Genomic DNA, 13,275 nt, shown 5'->3' with positions numbered 1-13,275 from the left:
ACGACGCGTTGAACGGTCCTATTCATGAGCCTCAACCCATTGCTCTCAAGGCAACGAGGAGCAAGGAGGCGCTACCGAGCAAGGTGGCGCAAGTTGAGGCGGCCGGGCTAAATAATGAGGAGATGGCCCTCATCATTAAGCGCTTCAAGACGGCGCTTAAAGGTCGCAAGGGACAGCCAAGCAAGACCAAGACAAAGGAGAAGCGCTCGTGCTTCAAATGTGGTAAGATTGGTCATTTCATTGCTAACTGTCCCGATAATGAAAGTGACCAAGAAAAGGGGAACAAAAGGGAGAAGAAGAAGCATTACAAGAAGGCCAAGGGCGAGGCACATATCGGAAAGGAGTGGGATTCGGATTGCTCCTCCTCCGACTCCGACAATGAAGGACTCACCGCCACCACCTTCAACAAGTCATCCCTCTTCCCAACGAGCGTCACACTTGCCTCATGGCAAGGGAGAAGAAAGTAAGCACTCATGATACTAGTACTTATGCTTCTTCAAGTGAGGATGAGTCTAGTGATGATGATGAGATAGATTACTCATGCTTATTCAAGGGATTAGATAGATCTAAAATTAATAAGATTAATGAGTTGATTGATGCTTTGAATGACAAGAATAGATTACTAGAAAAACAAGAGGATCTTTTATATGAGGAGCATGATAAATTTGTTAGTGCACAAAATTCTCTTGCTCTAGAAATTAAAAGGAATGAAATGCTCTCTAGTGAATTATCTACTTGTCATGAATCCATCTCTAAATTAAAAAGTGTTAATGATGATTTGAATGCTAAGTTAGAAATAGCTAGTAAATCAACATCTTGTGTAGAAATTGTTGAAACTTGCAATAGGTGTAAAGATTTTGACATTGATGCTTGTAGTGAACACCTAGTTTCAATTTCCAAACTTAATGATGAATTGGCTAGTCTTAATGCTCAACTTAAGACTAGCAAGAGTAATTTTGATAAGCTAAAATTTGCAAGGGATGCCTACACAATTGGTAGACACCCCTCAATTAAGGATGGACTTGGCTACAAGAAGGAAGCCAAGAACTTGACAAGCCATAAGGCTCCCATCTCCGCCAAGGAGAAAGGGAAGGCCCCTATGGCTAGTAGTGTGCAAAAGAACCATACCTTTATGTACCATGATAGGAGACAATCTAGAAATGCTTATAGGAGATGTAACGCATATGATGCTTTTGATTCTCATGACATGTTTGCTTCTAGTTCTTCTTATATGCATGATAGAAATGTTGATAGGAGAAATGTTGTTCATAATATGCCTAGGAGAAATGTTGTTCCTAGGAAAGTTAATGAACCATCTACAATATATCATGCTTTAAATGCTTCCTTTGCTATTTGTAGAAAGGATAGGAAGATAGTTGCTAGAAAATTAGGGGCAAGATGCAAGGGAGACAAAACTTGCATTTGGGTCCCTAAGGATATCTGCGCTAACCTTGTAGGACCCAACATGAGTTGGGTACCTAAGACCCAAGCCTAAATTTGCCTTGCAGGTTTATGCATCTGGGGGTTCAAGCTGGATTATCGACAGCGGATGCACAAACCATATGACGGGGGAGAAGAAGATGTTCACCTCCTACGTCAAGAATAAGGATTCCCAAGATTCAATTATATTCGGTGATGGGAACCAAGGCAAGGTAAAAGGGTTAGGTAAAATTGCAATTTCTAATGAGCACTCTATCTCCAATGTGTTTTTAGTTGAGTCTCTTGGTTACAATTTGCTATCTGTTAGTCAACTATGCAATATGGGATATAATTGTCTTTTTACAAATGTAGATGTGTCTGTCTTTAGAAGAAGTGATGGTTCACTAGCCTTTAAGGGTGTATTAGACGGCAAGCTTTACTTAGTTGATTTTGCAAAAGAAGAGGCCGGTCTAGATGCATGCTTAATTGCTAAGACTAGCATGGGCTGGTTGTGGCATCGCCGCTTAGCACATGTGGGGATGAAGAACCTTCACAAGCTTCTAAAGGGAGAACATGTGATAGGTTTGACTAACGTACAATTCGAAAAAGATAGACCTTGTGCAGCTTGTCAGGCAGGTAAACAGGTGGGAGGAGCGCATCACAGCAAGAATGTGATGACCACATCAAGACCCCTCGAGCTGCTACATATGGACCTCTTCGGACCCGTCGCCTATCTAAGCATAGGAGGAAGTAAGTATGGTTTAGTTATTGTTGATGACTTTTCCCGCTTCACTTGGGTGTTCTTTTTGCAGGATAAGTCTGAAACCCAAGGGACCCTCAAGCGCTTCCTCAGGAGAGCTCAAAATGAGTTTGAGCTCAAGGTGAAGAAGATAAGGAGCGACAACGGGTCCGAGTTCAAGAACCTTCAAGTGGAGGAGTTCCTTGAGGAGGAAGGGATCAAGCACGAGTTCTCCGCTCCCTACACACCACAGCAAAATGGTGTGGTAGAGAGGAAGAACAGGACGCTAATTGATATGGCGAGGACGATGCTTGGAGAATTCAAGACCCCCGAGCGTTTTTGGTCGGAAGCCGTCAACACGGCTTGCCACGCCATCAACAGGGTCTACCTTCATCGCCTCCTCAAGAAGACTTCGTATGAGCTACTAACCGGTAACAAACCCAATGTATCTTACTTTCGTGTATTTGGGAGCAAGTGCTACATTCTAGTAAAGAAGGGTAGAAATTCTAAGTTTGCTCCCAAAGCTGTAGAAGGGTTTTTGTTAGGTTATGACTCAAATACAAAGGCGTATAGAGTCTTCAACAAATCATCGGGTTTGGTTGAAGTCTCTAGCGACGTTGTATTTGATGAGACTAATGGCTCTCCAAGAGAGCAAGTTGTTGATTGTGATGATGTAGATGAAGAAGATGTTCCGACGGCCGCTATACGAACCATGGCGATTGGAGAAGTGCGGCCACAGGAACAAGATGAACGAGATCAACCTTCTTCCTCAACAACGGTGCATCCCCCAACTCAAGACGATGAACAAGTTCATCAAAAGGAGGCGTGTGATCAAGGGGGAGCACAAGATGATCACGTGATGGAGGAAGAAGCGCAACCGGCACCTCCAACCCAAGTTCGAGCGGTGATTCAAAGGGATCATCCCGTCGACCAAATTTTGGGTGACATTAGCAAGGGAGTAACTACTCGATCTCGATTAGTTAATTTTTGTGAGCATTACTCCTTTGTCTCTTCTATTGAGCCTTTCAGGGTAGAGGAGGCCTTGCTAGATCCGGATTGGGTATTGGCCATGCAGGAGGAACTTGGTATCAGAGGGTTTAGGGTTTAGGAACTCAACAACTTCAAGCGCAATGAAGTTTGGACACTGGTGCCTCGTCCCAAGCAAAATGTTGTGGGAACCAAGTGGGTGTTCCGCAACAAACAGGACGAGCACGGGGTGGTGACGAGGAACAAGGCTCGACTTGTGGCAAAAGGTTATGCCCAAGTCGCAGGTTTGGACTTTGAGGAGACGTTTGCTCCTGTGGCTAGGCTAGAATCAATTCGTATTTTGCTAGCATATGCCGCTCACCATTCTTTCAGGTTGTTCCAAATGGATGTGAAGAGCGCTTTCCTCAACGGGTCGATCAAGGAGGAAGTGTACGTGGAGCAACCCCCTGGCTTCGAGGATGAACGGTACCCCGACCACGTGTGTAAGCTCTCTAAGGCGCTCTATGGACTTAAGCAAGCCCCAAGAGCATGGTATGAATGCCTTAGAGACTTTTTAATTGCTAATGCTTTCAAGGTTGGGAAAGCCGATCCAACTCTTTTCACTAAGACTTGTGATGGTGATCTTTTTGTGTGCCAAATTTATGTCGATGACATAATATTTGGTTCTACTAATAAAAAGTCTTGTGAAGAGTTTAGCAGGGTGATGACGCAGAAATTCGAGATGTCGATGATGGGCGAGTTGAACTACTTCCTTGGGTTCCAAGTGAAGCAACTCAAGGATGGCACCTTCATCTCTCAAACGAAGTACACGCAAGACTTGCTGAAGCGGTTTGGGATGAAGGACGCCAAGCCCGCAAAGATTCCGATGGGGACCAACGGACACACCGACCTCAACAAAGGAGGTAAGTCCGTTGATCAAAAAGCATACCGGTCCATGATAGGGTCTTTACTTTATTTATGTGCAAGTAGACCGGATATTATGCTGAGTGTATGCATGTGTGCTAGATTTCAATCCGATCCTAAGGAATGTCACTTAGTGGCAGTGAAGCGAATCCTTAGATATTTAGTTGCTACGCCTTGCTTCGGGATCTGGTATCCAAAGGGGTCTACCTTTGACTTGATTGGATATTCAGATTCCGACTATGCTGGATGTAAGGTCGATAGGAAGAGTACATCGGGGACATGCCAATTCTTAGGAAGGTCCCTGGTGTCATGGAATTCTAAGAAACAAACCTCCGTTGCCCTATCCACCGCTGAGGCCGAGTATGTTGCCGCAGGACAGTGTTGCGCGCAACAACTTTGGATGAGGCAAACCCTCAGGGACTTTGGCTACAATCTGAGCAAAGTCCCACTCCTATGTGATAATGAGAGTGCTATCCGCATGGCGGAAAATCCTGTTGAGCACAGCCGCACAAAGCACATAGACATCCGGCATCACTTTTTGAGAGACCACCAGCAAAAGGGAGATATCGAAGTGTTTCATGTTAGCACCGAGAACCAGCTAGCCGATATCTTTACCAAGCCTCTAGATGAGAAGACCTTTTGCAGGTTGCGTAGTGAGCTAAATGTCTTAGATTCGCGGAACTTGGATTGATTTATAGCATACTTGTGTTTATGCCTTTGATCATGTTCCTTATGCATATTGTCGCTTAATAATGGTGCTCAAGTTGTACAAACACTCCCTGGACCTCACAAGTCCGTTGCAAAGTGATGCACATGTTTAGGGGGAGATGTGTTACAACTTGACCCTTTGAGACTAACCATGTGCTTGAGTTTGATGATTTAGTCTCGAAGGAGGTTTGAAAGGGAAAAGGTGGACTTGGACCATGAAAGACTTCCACTGCACTCCGATGAGAGGGTAACTTATTCCAAGTTCATCTCATGTACTCTTATTGCCTTTGTATTATTATTGAAGATTTTGGTGAGGCAATGGGGTTCTAGGGCCAAGACTGATCCTGTTTTGGTGCTTGATGCCAAAGGGGGAGAAAATAAAGGCCAAAGCAATAAATGGATCAGCTATCACTTGAGAGATTTTGAAACTTGAGAGATTTTGAAAATAGTAGAATAGAGTTTTTGGTTTGACAAAACTCTTTTGTTGCCTCTCTTGTCAAAAGTTGGCTTCTTGTGAGGAGAAGTGTTGATTATGGGAAAAAGGGGGAGTTGTTGAAATCCTTGATCAAATTCCTTTGGAAAACCTCTCTTTATGTCTCTACAAGTGGATTTGACTTAGAGATAGGAATTTGAGTTTGATTTGCAAAAACAAACCAAGTGGTGGCAAAGAGTGATCCATATATGTCAAATTTGAATCAAAATAATTCGAGTTCTTATTTGGAGTGATTTTGTACTTGTTCCACTTGCTTTATGTTGTGTTGGCATAAATCACCAAAAAGGGGGAGATTGAAAGGGAAATGTGCCCTTGGGCCATTTCTAAGTATTTTGGTGGTTTAGTGTCCAACACGAGTGCCTAAGTGTAAAAAGGTGGACAAAGTACAAATCAAGGATAAAGGTATGTTTCTCAGACTTAGTACATTGTTTTATGGACTAATGTATTGTGTCTAAGTGCTGGAAACAGAAAAAATCGAGTTGGAGAAGAGATGGCTCGAGCAGCCAAAGACTGCTCAATCTGGGTGCACCGGACTGTCCGGTGGTGCACCGGACAGTGTCCGGTGCGCCAGGCTGGCTCGAGCAAAGTGGCTGCTCTCGGGACTTCGACGGCGGTGTACGGCTATAATTCACCGGACTGTCCGGTGGTGCACCGGACTGTCCGGTGGGCCGTTCACAGGCGAACTCATCGCTCTCGGGAATTCATCGTCGACGTACGGCTATAATTCACCGGACTGTCCGGTGTGCACCGGACTGTCCGGTGAGCCAACGGTCGGCAGGGCCAACGGTCGGCCGCGCGATCTGCGCGGGACACGTGGCCGAGCCAACGGCTAGAAGGGGGCACCGGACTGTCCGGTGTGCACCGGACATGTCCGGTGCGCCAACGGCTCTCAGGCTGCCAACGGTCGACTGCGCCATTTGTGGAAGGAAATCGGGCACCGGACAGTCTGGTGCGCCAGTCGACAGAAGGCAAGATCAGCCTTCCTAGATTGCTCTCAACGGCTCCTAGCTGCCTTGGGGCTATAAAAGGGACCCCTAGGCGCATGGAGGAGTACACCAAGTATACTTACAACATTCCTAAGCACCAAGTCATCGATTCCGCGCATTTGTTTCTTTGTGATAGCATATAGAGCTCTTGTGGAGTTGTGAACTCATTGGGTTGTGTTGCGAGCTCTTGTTGCGACTTGTGTGCGTGTTGTTGCTCTGATTTGTGAGTCTTGTGTGAGTTGCTCATCCCTCCCTTACTCCGTGATTCTTTGTGAACATCAAAAGTGTAAGGGCGAGAGGCTCCAAGTTGTGGAGATTCCTCGCGAACGGGATAAGAAAAGAAAAGCAAAACACTGTGGTATTCAAGTTGATCATTGGATCACTTGAGAGGAGTTGAGTGCAACTCTCGTCCGTTGGGACGCCACAACGTGGAGTAGGCAAGCATTGGTCTTGGCCGAACCATGGGATAAACCACTGTGTCATCTCTGTGATTGTTCTCTTGTGGTTATTGTGTTTTGCTAAGACATCTCTTTAGCCACTTGGCAATTATTGTGCTAACGATTAACTGTGTTTTGTGGCTTAAGTTTTCAAGTTTCACAGGATCACCTATTCACCCCCCCTCTAGGTGCTCTCACATACGAGTAATGATGGCGCCCCGCATGCCCTGTGACGACGGCGACTCTCAGCCCCCTTACGGAAGCAAGAGGACGTCAGCAAGGACTCGACAGCCCCGACAGCTGTCCTTCCGCCAGGCTCCAGCGCTCCTCCGACGGCCACGACATCACACGAACTGGGTGCCAAGACCTCTCCGGCTGCCACGATGGCATGTACTTAGGGCGCTAGCTCTCCTCCGCTAGACACGTTAGCACACTGCTACACCCCCATTGTACACCTGGATCCTCTCCTTACGCCTATAAAAGGGAGGTCCAGGGCCCTCTTACAGAGGGTTGGCCGTGCGGGGAAGGACGGGACGGCGCTCGCGCAAGGCCGCTCGCTCCCTCCCGCGTGGACGCTTGTAACCCCCTACTGCAAGCGCACCCGACCTGGGCGCGGTGCTAACACGAAGGCCGCGGGTTCCACCTCCCACGCCTGTCTCCCTCCGGCTGCTCTCTCCCCCCTTCGCGTTCCGCCTCGCGCCGACCCATCTGGGCTGGGGCACGCGGCGACAATTTACTCGTCGGTCCAGGGACCCCCCGGGTTTTGAAACACCGACAGTTGGCACGCCAGGTAGGGGCCTGCTGCGTGTTGACGAACAGCTTCCCGTCAAGCTCCAGATTGGCAGTCTCCAGCAACCTCTCCAACCCGGGACGGTGCTCCGTTTCGAGAGTCTTGAGTTCATGTCCCTCGACGACAGCTACGACATGATACTCCTTCCCCCGCCGCGTGACAGCGACAATGGCGGTCGACAACCCGCCCGCCGGCGGGGAAATCGACGACGCCTTCCCCACGTGGTGGAAGGACGACATTCGGACTTGTCCCGTCCCCTCCCCCGCCGACGGAGGAGGAGGCGGAGCAACCAAGGCCAAGCGGGAGGTGGCACCTCGTTGGCTGTCGAGCGAGTTGACGGTGCCGGCCCCAATGGAGAGCGTGTCGGGCATCGACCTCGCGTCTGAGACGAAGACGAGCGTCGTCTCCCCGCAACACACCAACCTCAAGCAAACGGACGACGCCAGCACGCTCGCGAAGGACTTGCTGGGCGTCACCCTCGTACCTGAGACGACGGTGCAGTCAGTCCCTGACGTGACTTCGTCACCGCCCGTCGACCAAAAGGTACCGACCGATTCCCATCTCGCGCCTTTCGGATTCGGCCTCGACCCACCAAGCAACTCCGCTTCGGTGGACACTCCCATAGAGGCGAGTCCAAACCTTCTAGGGTATCGTGTGCGGTCACCCTGGGACCGGCTGACGGCCGTCTCGGCCTACGGGCCCTCGGGGTCCGAGGAAGATGGCGAGCTCGACCTCTGTTGGGATTTCTCCGGGCTAGGTAACCCCAATGCCATGCCGGACTTCATGACCGCATGCAACTACTGCCTTTCCGACTGTTCCGACGGTAGTCGCAGCCTCGACGACGAGGACTGCGGCCCAAGTAGCGAATGTTTCCACGTCGATCTAGGGGGTCCCGGCGAAGGCAACCATCTCGGTATACCGGAGAACGGTGATCCCCCTAGGCCCGTGCCTCGCGTTGACATCCTTCGGGAGCTAGCTGTGGTCCCCGTTCCGGTGGGGGGTCCTGACCCACAGCTCGAGCAAATCCGCGAGATGCAGGCCAGGCTCGACGAGGAAGCAGGAACGCTTGGGTCGATCCGCCGGGACATCGGGCAGGAATGGGCGGGCCAACCTCCGGCCGGAGAAGCACGTCATCTCCCCCAGGGCATCCAGCACCGCATCGCCGATGACGTCAGGGTAAGGCCGCCACCGGTTTCCAGTGGAGTCGGCTAGAACCTGGCTGCAGCGGCAATACTTCTCCGCGCGATGCCGGAGCCATCAACCACCGAGGGGCGGCGTATCCAGGGAGAGCTCAAGAATCTCCTGGAGGACGCCGCGGTCCGACGGGCCAAAAGCTCTGCCTCCCGAAGGCAGGGGTACCCCTCGGAACATCGCGCCGCGACTTCCCGATTCATGCGGGAAGCCTCGGTCCACACCGGGCGCACGCGCAACACAGCGCCTGTGGCCCCGGGTCGCCTCGACAACGAGCACCATCACCACAGCTGTCGGGCCCACCTCGACAAGAGGGTGCGCCGGGGCTACCACCCCAAGCGTGGGGGACGCCACGACAGCGGGGAGGATCAGAGTCCTTCGCCCGAACCACCCGGTCCGCAGGCTTTCAGCCGCGCCATACGACGGGCGCCGTTCCCGAACCGGTTCCGAACCCCGACTACTATCACAAAGTACTCGGGGGAGACGAGACCGGAACTGTGGCTCGCGGACTATCGGCTGGCCTGCCAACTGGGTGGAACGGACGATGATAATCTCATCATCAGTAACTGTTGGGGACTTGTTCTCAAGTGCTAAGAGTTAAGAACAAGGCAACATAGAAAATGTTAATCGTTAACGCCCTTCGTCCTCCGAAGCATTATTTCCCCTAGGATATAATGACTTACGGACGAAGGTTATGAAGGTCATACCTTCATAAGTTCAAACAATGACGAAGGATGAAATATAAAGAATGTAAAAGAAAACATGAACAATCATTTATTATTATTGAGCATAAACAAAAATATTATTGAACTACAAGTGTACCTTCAATCGGAAGGAAATGACAGTACAAGCGTGACGCAAAAAGCGAATGCCAAGTCAACGTGAACAGTACGGGGATACTGTTCACCTATTTATAGACACGGGACACAGCCCTTACAAAATTACATTCATGCCCTTTACATTTGATAATAACTCTATAGTAGTCTATCGAGGTCTGAATAGCCTTTTCATCTTTAAGTCGGTTCCACTCTTTGCTGTTACGCCGAAGCTTTCCTGCTCAACACCTTCGGCTCTGTATCAAGCTTCGTATTATTCCAGTCTACTGCAATGCTGACTTTAGTCCGAGGGTACCTGTTCACACATTGTACTACAGAAATACTGTTAAATCCTGTTTTTGAGGACCTTCGGACGCCGAAGGTCCCCAACAGTAGCCCCTCGCAATATTAATTTGTTTGAAATAATAAATTTAGATTGCGATATGGACGAAGGCTTTACGCCGAAGGTCCGAAAAAACACCTTCCCTTTGCTAGAATAGCAACATTCAATGACAAGTGGGGTCTTTCAACTTTCAATGCACCGAGCGTATAAATACGGCCATACCGCAAACTCATTTTGCACGCTTTCTGGCCAACCACTCCCGCTCACTCAATTTTTAGCTCTTGTGCGCTGTGATTTGCTAAGCTTTCAGCTTTGAAGCTTCGGCTTTGAAAACAGTTTTTTAGTGTTTCCGAAGATGTCTGAAGCTGCTAAGAAGGCTGCTGCTGAGATGAAGCTGAGTCTTGATGAAGAGAAGAACTTAGGATTTCTTATAGCGATGTCGAAGACCAACACAAAAAAAATCACCAAGGAGATTCTGGAAGGGCTGTCTGAAGATACTGGTGACAGTGAAAGTTATGATGTGGACAGCGGTGGCGAAGACTCCGAAGATCGCCCCTGGCGACCAAGCCATTCAGTTTATGGTAAATCAACTATCAAAGAGAATCATCTTGTTAACATGAGAGGAAGGTATTTCCGGGATTTGTCCGTTGTGAGGGCCGACGAAGGGGAGAAGACTTGTCCACACCCCGAAGAGAATGAAGTCGTAGTGTTCCGAAGCTTTTTGAAGGCTGGGCTGCGATTGCCCTTGAGCAGCTTCGTCGTGGAGGTGCTGAAGATTTTTGAAGTCTATCTTCACCAACTTACCCCCGAGGCAATCATAAGGCTGAATATCTTTGTGTGGGCCGTGCGAAGCCAAGGTCTGAAGCCTGATGCAAAAAGTTTCTGCAATATGCACGAATTATCATACGAGACAATACCTTGGGGTAAGGAACAGTATCACAATAACTTTGGCTGCTACAATTTTGTTTCTCGGTCTGGATCAAGCTGCCCCGTGCCAACTTTTCGGAAAAGATGGCCCAGCGGCTGGATGACAGAATGGTTCTATGTAAAAAATGATCTGAAAGCACGAGAAGATATCAAGGGTATAATTATGCGCCCTATTTGGCAAAGCTTCGGCCTTCGCAGGCCGAAGGTTGAAATGAATGAAGCTGCCGAAGAATGCCAGAGAGCCTTCGGCATTGTCTGTTCTTTTATAGGAACAAGGGACTTAGTACAAGAGCACATCGCTTTCAGGGTGTGGCCGCTTGCAGAGAAATGGGAAATGCCACAAGAAACCATTAAAGAGGCCGACGAAGGTGGACTTGTCAGGTTTAAGTACACTTTTAAGTTTGGAGATAAATTTATTGAACCAGATGATGAGTGGTTGAAAAGCATTGATAATTTAAGTGATGAGCTGCTTGGTACCTACTCGAAGGCCGAAGATACTGCAATGTCAGCAGCCTTCGGAGGCCGAAAAAAGAAGAGGCTGAATCGGGTATTTGATGCTATTGGGTTTGTCTACCCTGACTATTGCTATCCCATCCGAAGGCAGAAAAGAAAAAACACAACCTCTGCAAAAGAAGAAACTGCAGCTGCTCCTAGCGAGCCAGAACCGAAAAGGAAGAAGATAAAGGTTCTCACGCATCGGCCGCGCTATATTGAACCAGCTTCGGTGCCTGAGTTTACCGGAGAAACTTCTTCGGCCACCGAAGCTAAAAAACCAGCCGAGCCAACTTTGCTGCCAGAAGTCGCAGAAACGGCCGAAGTGCCAACAAAGACAAAATTGGAGCAATCAAAGATTTTGTTACCAGAAACGAAAGAGAAGGCCGAAGCGCCATTCACAGAAAAAATGGAAGAGATAAAGGAAACAACTGAGGGCTCCAAAACATCAGAAGTTTTGAGTCCTACAGCAATCATTGGGACAGCAAAAAATGAAAAAGTGCCAGCCGTAACTCCGAAGAGAAAGAGAATGGCTAATGTGCTAGATGTACTAGAAACGATCAAATCTTCGAGCACACCTCCGAAGAAGGCTGCTGTTACTCCTGAAACAACAGTTGAAACTTCTGGTTCTACAATCCCAGAGCAAGGGGCTGAAGCCGAAGCTGGGCCCTCAGAGCCCGTAAAGGGAAAACCTTTGGAAAGTGAGGCAGAAAAAATAACAAAGCCAACTTTTGTTGAAGAAACCGGTGTTGTTGCCCCCGAAGCATCCCCCAAAATTCGTGATTATATTTTCCGTCATGCTTCGGGGAAAAAATTATCAGAAAAAGAAGAACAAGAGGCCCAGCATTATGCCCAAAAACTGAAATATCCAAAGGGGGCGTTAATATTTAATGGCAGTGGAGAAGAAGACTTCTTGTATTGTCTTCCCGACAGCAAGGAAATTTCTGTCTGCCGGGAGATGAGCAAGAGCTTCGGATTCCCGACTTTAGAAGACGGGCTCTCAGTGCTGTCGAAGAACGATCTGGCCGACAGCCTGGCTTACAATAGCTTAAAGGTACGATATATGAAATCCTTGTATTTTTCCGTTCGTTTAAACCCACTGACACACACACATATTTCTTTTTGCAGGGCTTGATACTTAGCAATGCTCTTAGAGCACAGAAAGATGCTGAAGACGAAGGGTGTACAATAGCCCTGAGCAACCTTCGTTCCGAAGTAATTGAACTGAGGAACGAAGGTCTCGAAAAAGACAAAATATTATACTCATTGATAAATAAAATAAAAGAGGACGAAGCTGCTTTTAAAATTCAAGCTGAAGCTCAGAAACGCGAAATTGAAGACCTTCGGAAACAACTGGCCAGAGCCAAGGAAGAACGCATACTTGAAGAAACAAAGCGTGAACTCAGCGATCAATGGGCAGATCACCTAGAAGTGACTGTTGAAGAGCTTCGTTCGTCCAAAAAGAGATGCTACAATAAATCTATAGATTGTGTCAAGAAATTAAAGGCTAGCTTCGCCAAGGTCGGCGCATTCTCAAGTGAGGAAAACTTTTCAAGAGGCAATCCCGAAGGTGTCATCGAATGGATTAACCACGAAGCCGAAGCCTTTGAAGAAATTTTAAATAGTCGAGGAGATATATGTGCCTTCTCTGGCGCCAGAGGGATTGCCACTATCTTAGAGAAGGAGGGCTGTGAACATGTAAAAATTTTAGCACAGTCCGAAGCTGCTTTGTCCTTTGAAGATACAAAAGATCCTTCGGCCGAAGCTAGTATAATTGGTGGAAAGTTTTTTACTGATATCTGGGATAATGGTGGCCGAGAGATGGCCGGAGAAATTATTCGAAGAAGTGAAAAGGGTATTCACGATGCTAGAGAAGTAGCTGAGGCTGCTAAAAAGAGCGCAGAGGCCGAAGGTCAATTAGGTATCAACTAATAGTTTTTATCGTGTTGTAATCTTAGGCTTTAAGATTTGTTTATGATTTGTAATAGCAAAGTAGCCGTGTCCTGTCCTTCCTCAGATCCTACTGAAGTATCTCCGGGTGCACG

Source organism: Zea mays, chromosome 3 (assembly GCF_902167145.1).
Source record: "Zea mays cultivar B73 chromosome 3, Zm-B73-REFERENCE-NAM-5.0, whole genome shotgun sequence".
NCBI classification, from domain to species: Eukaryota; Viridiplantae; Streptophyta; class Magnoliopsida; order Poales; family Poaceae; genus Zea; species Zea mays.
Note: the sequence above shows the minus strand (reverse complement) of the source record.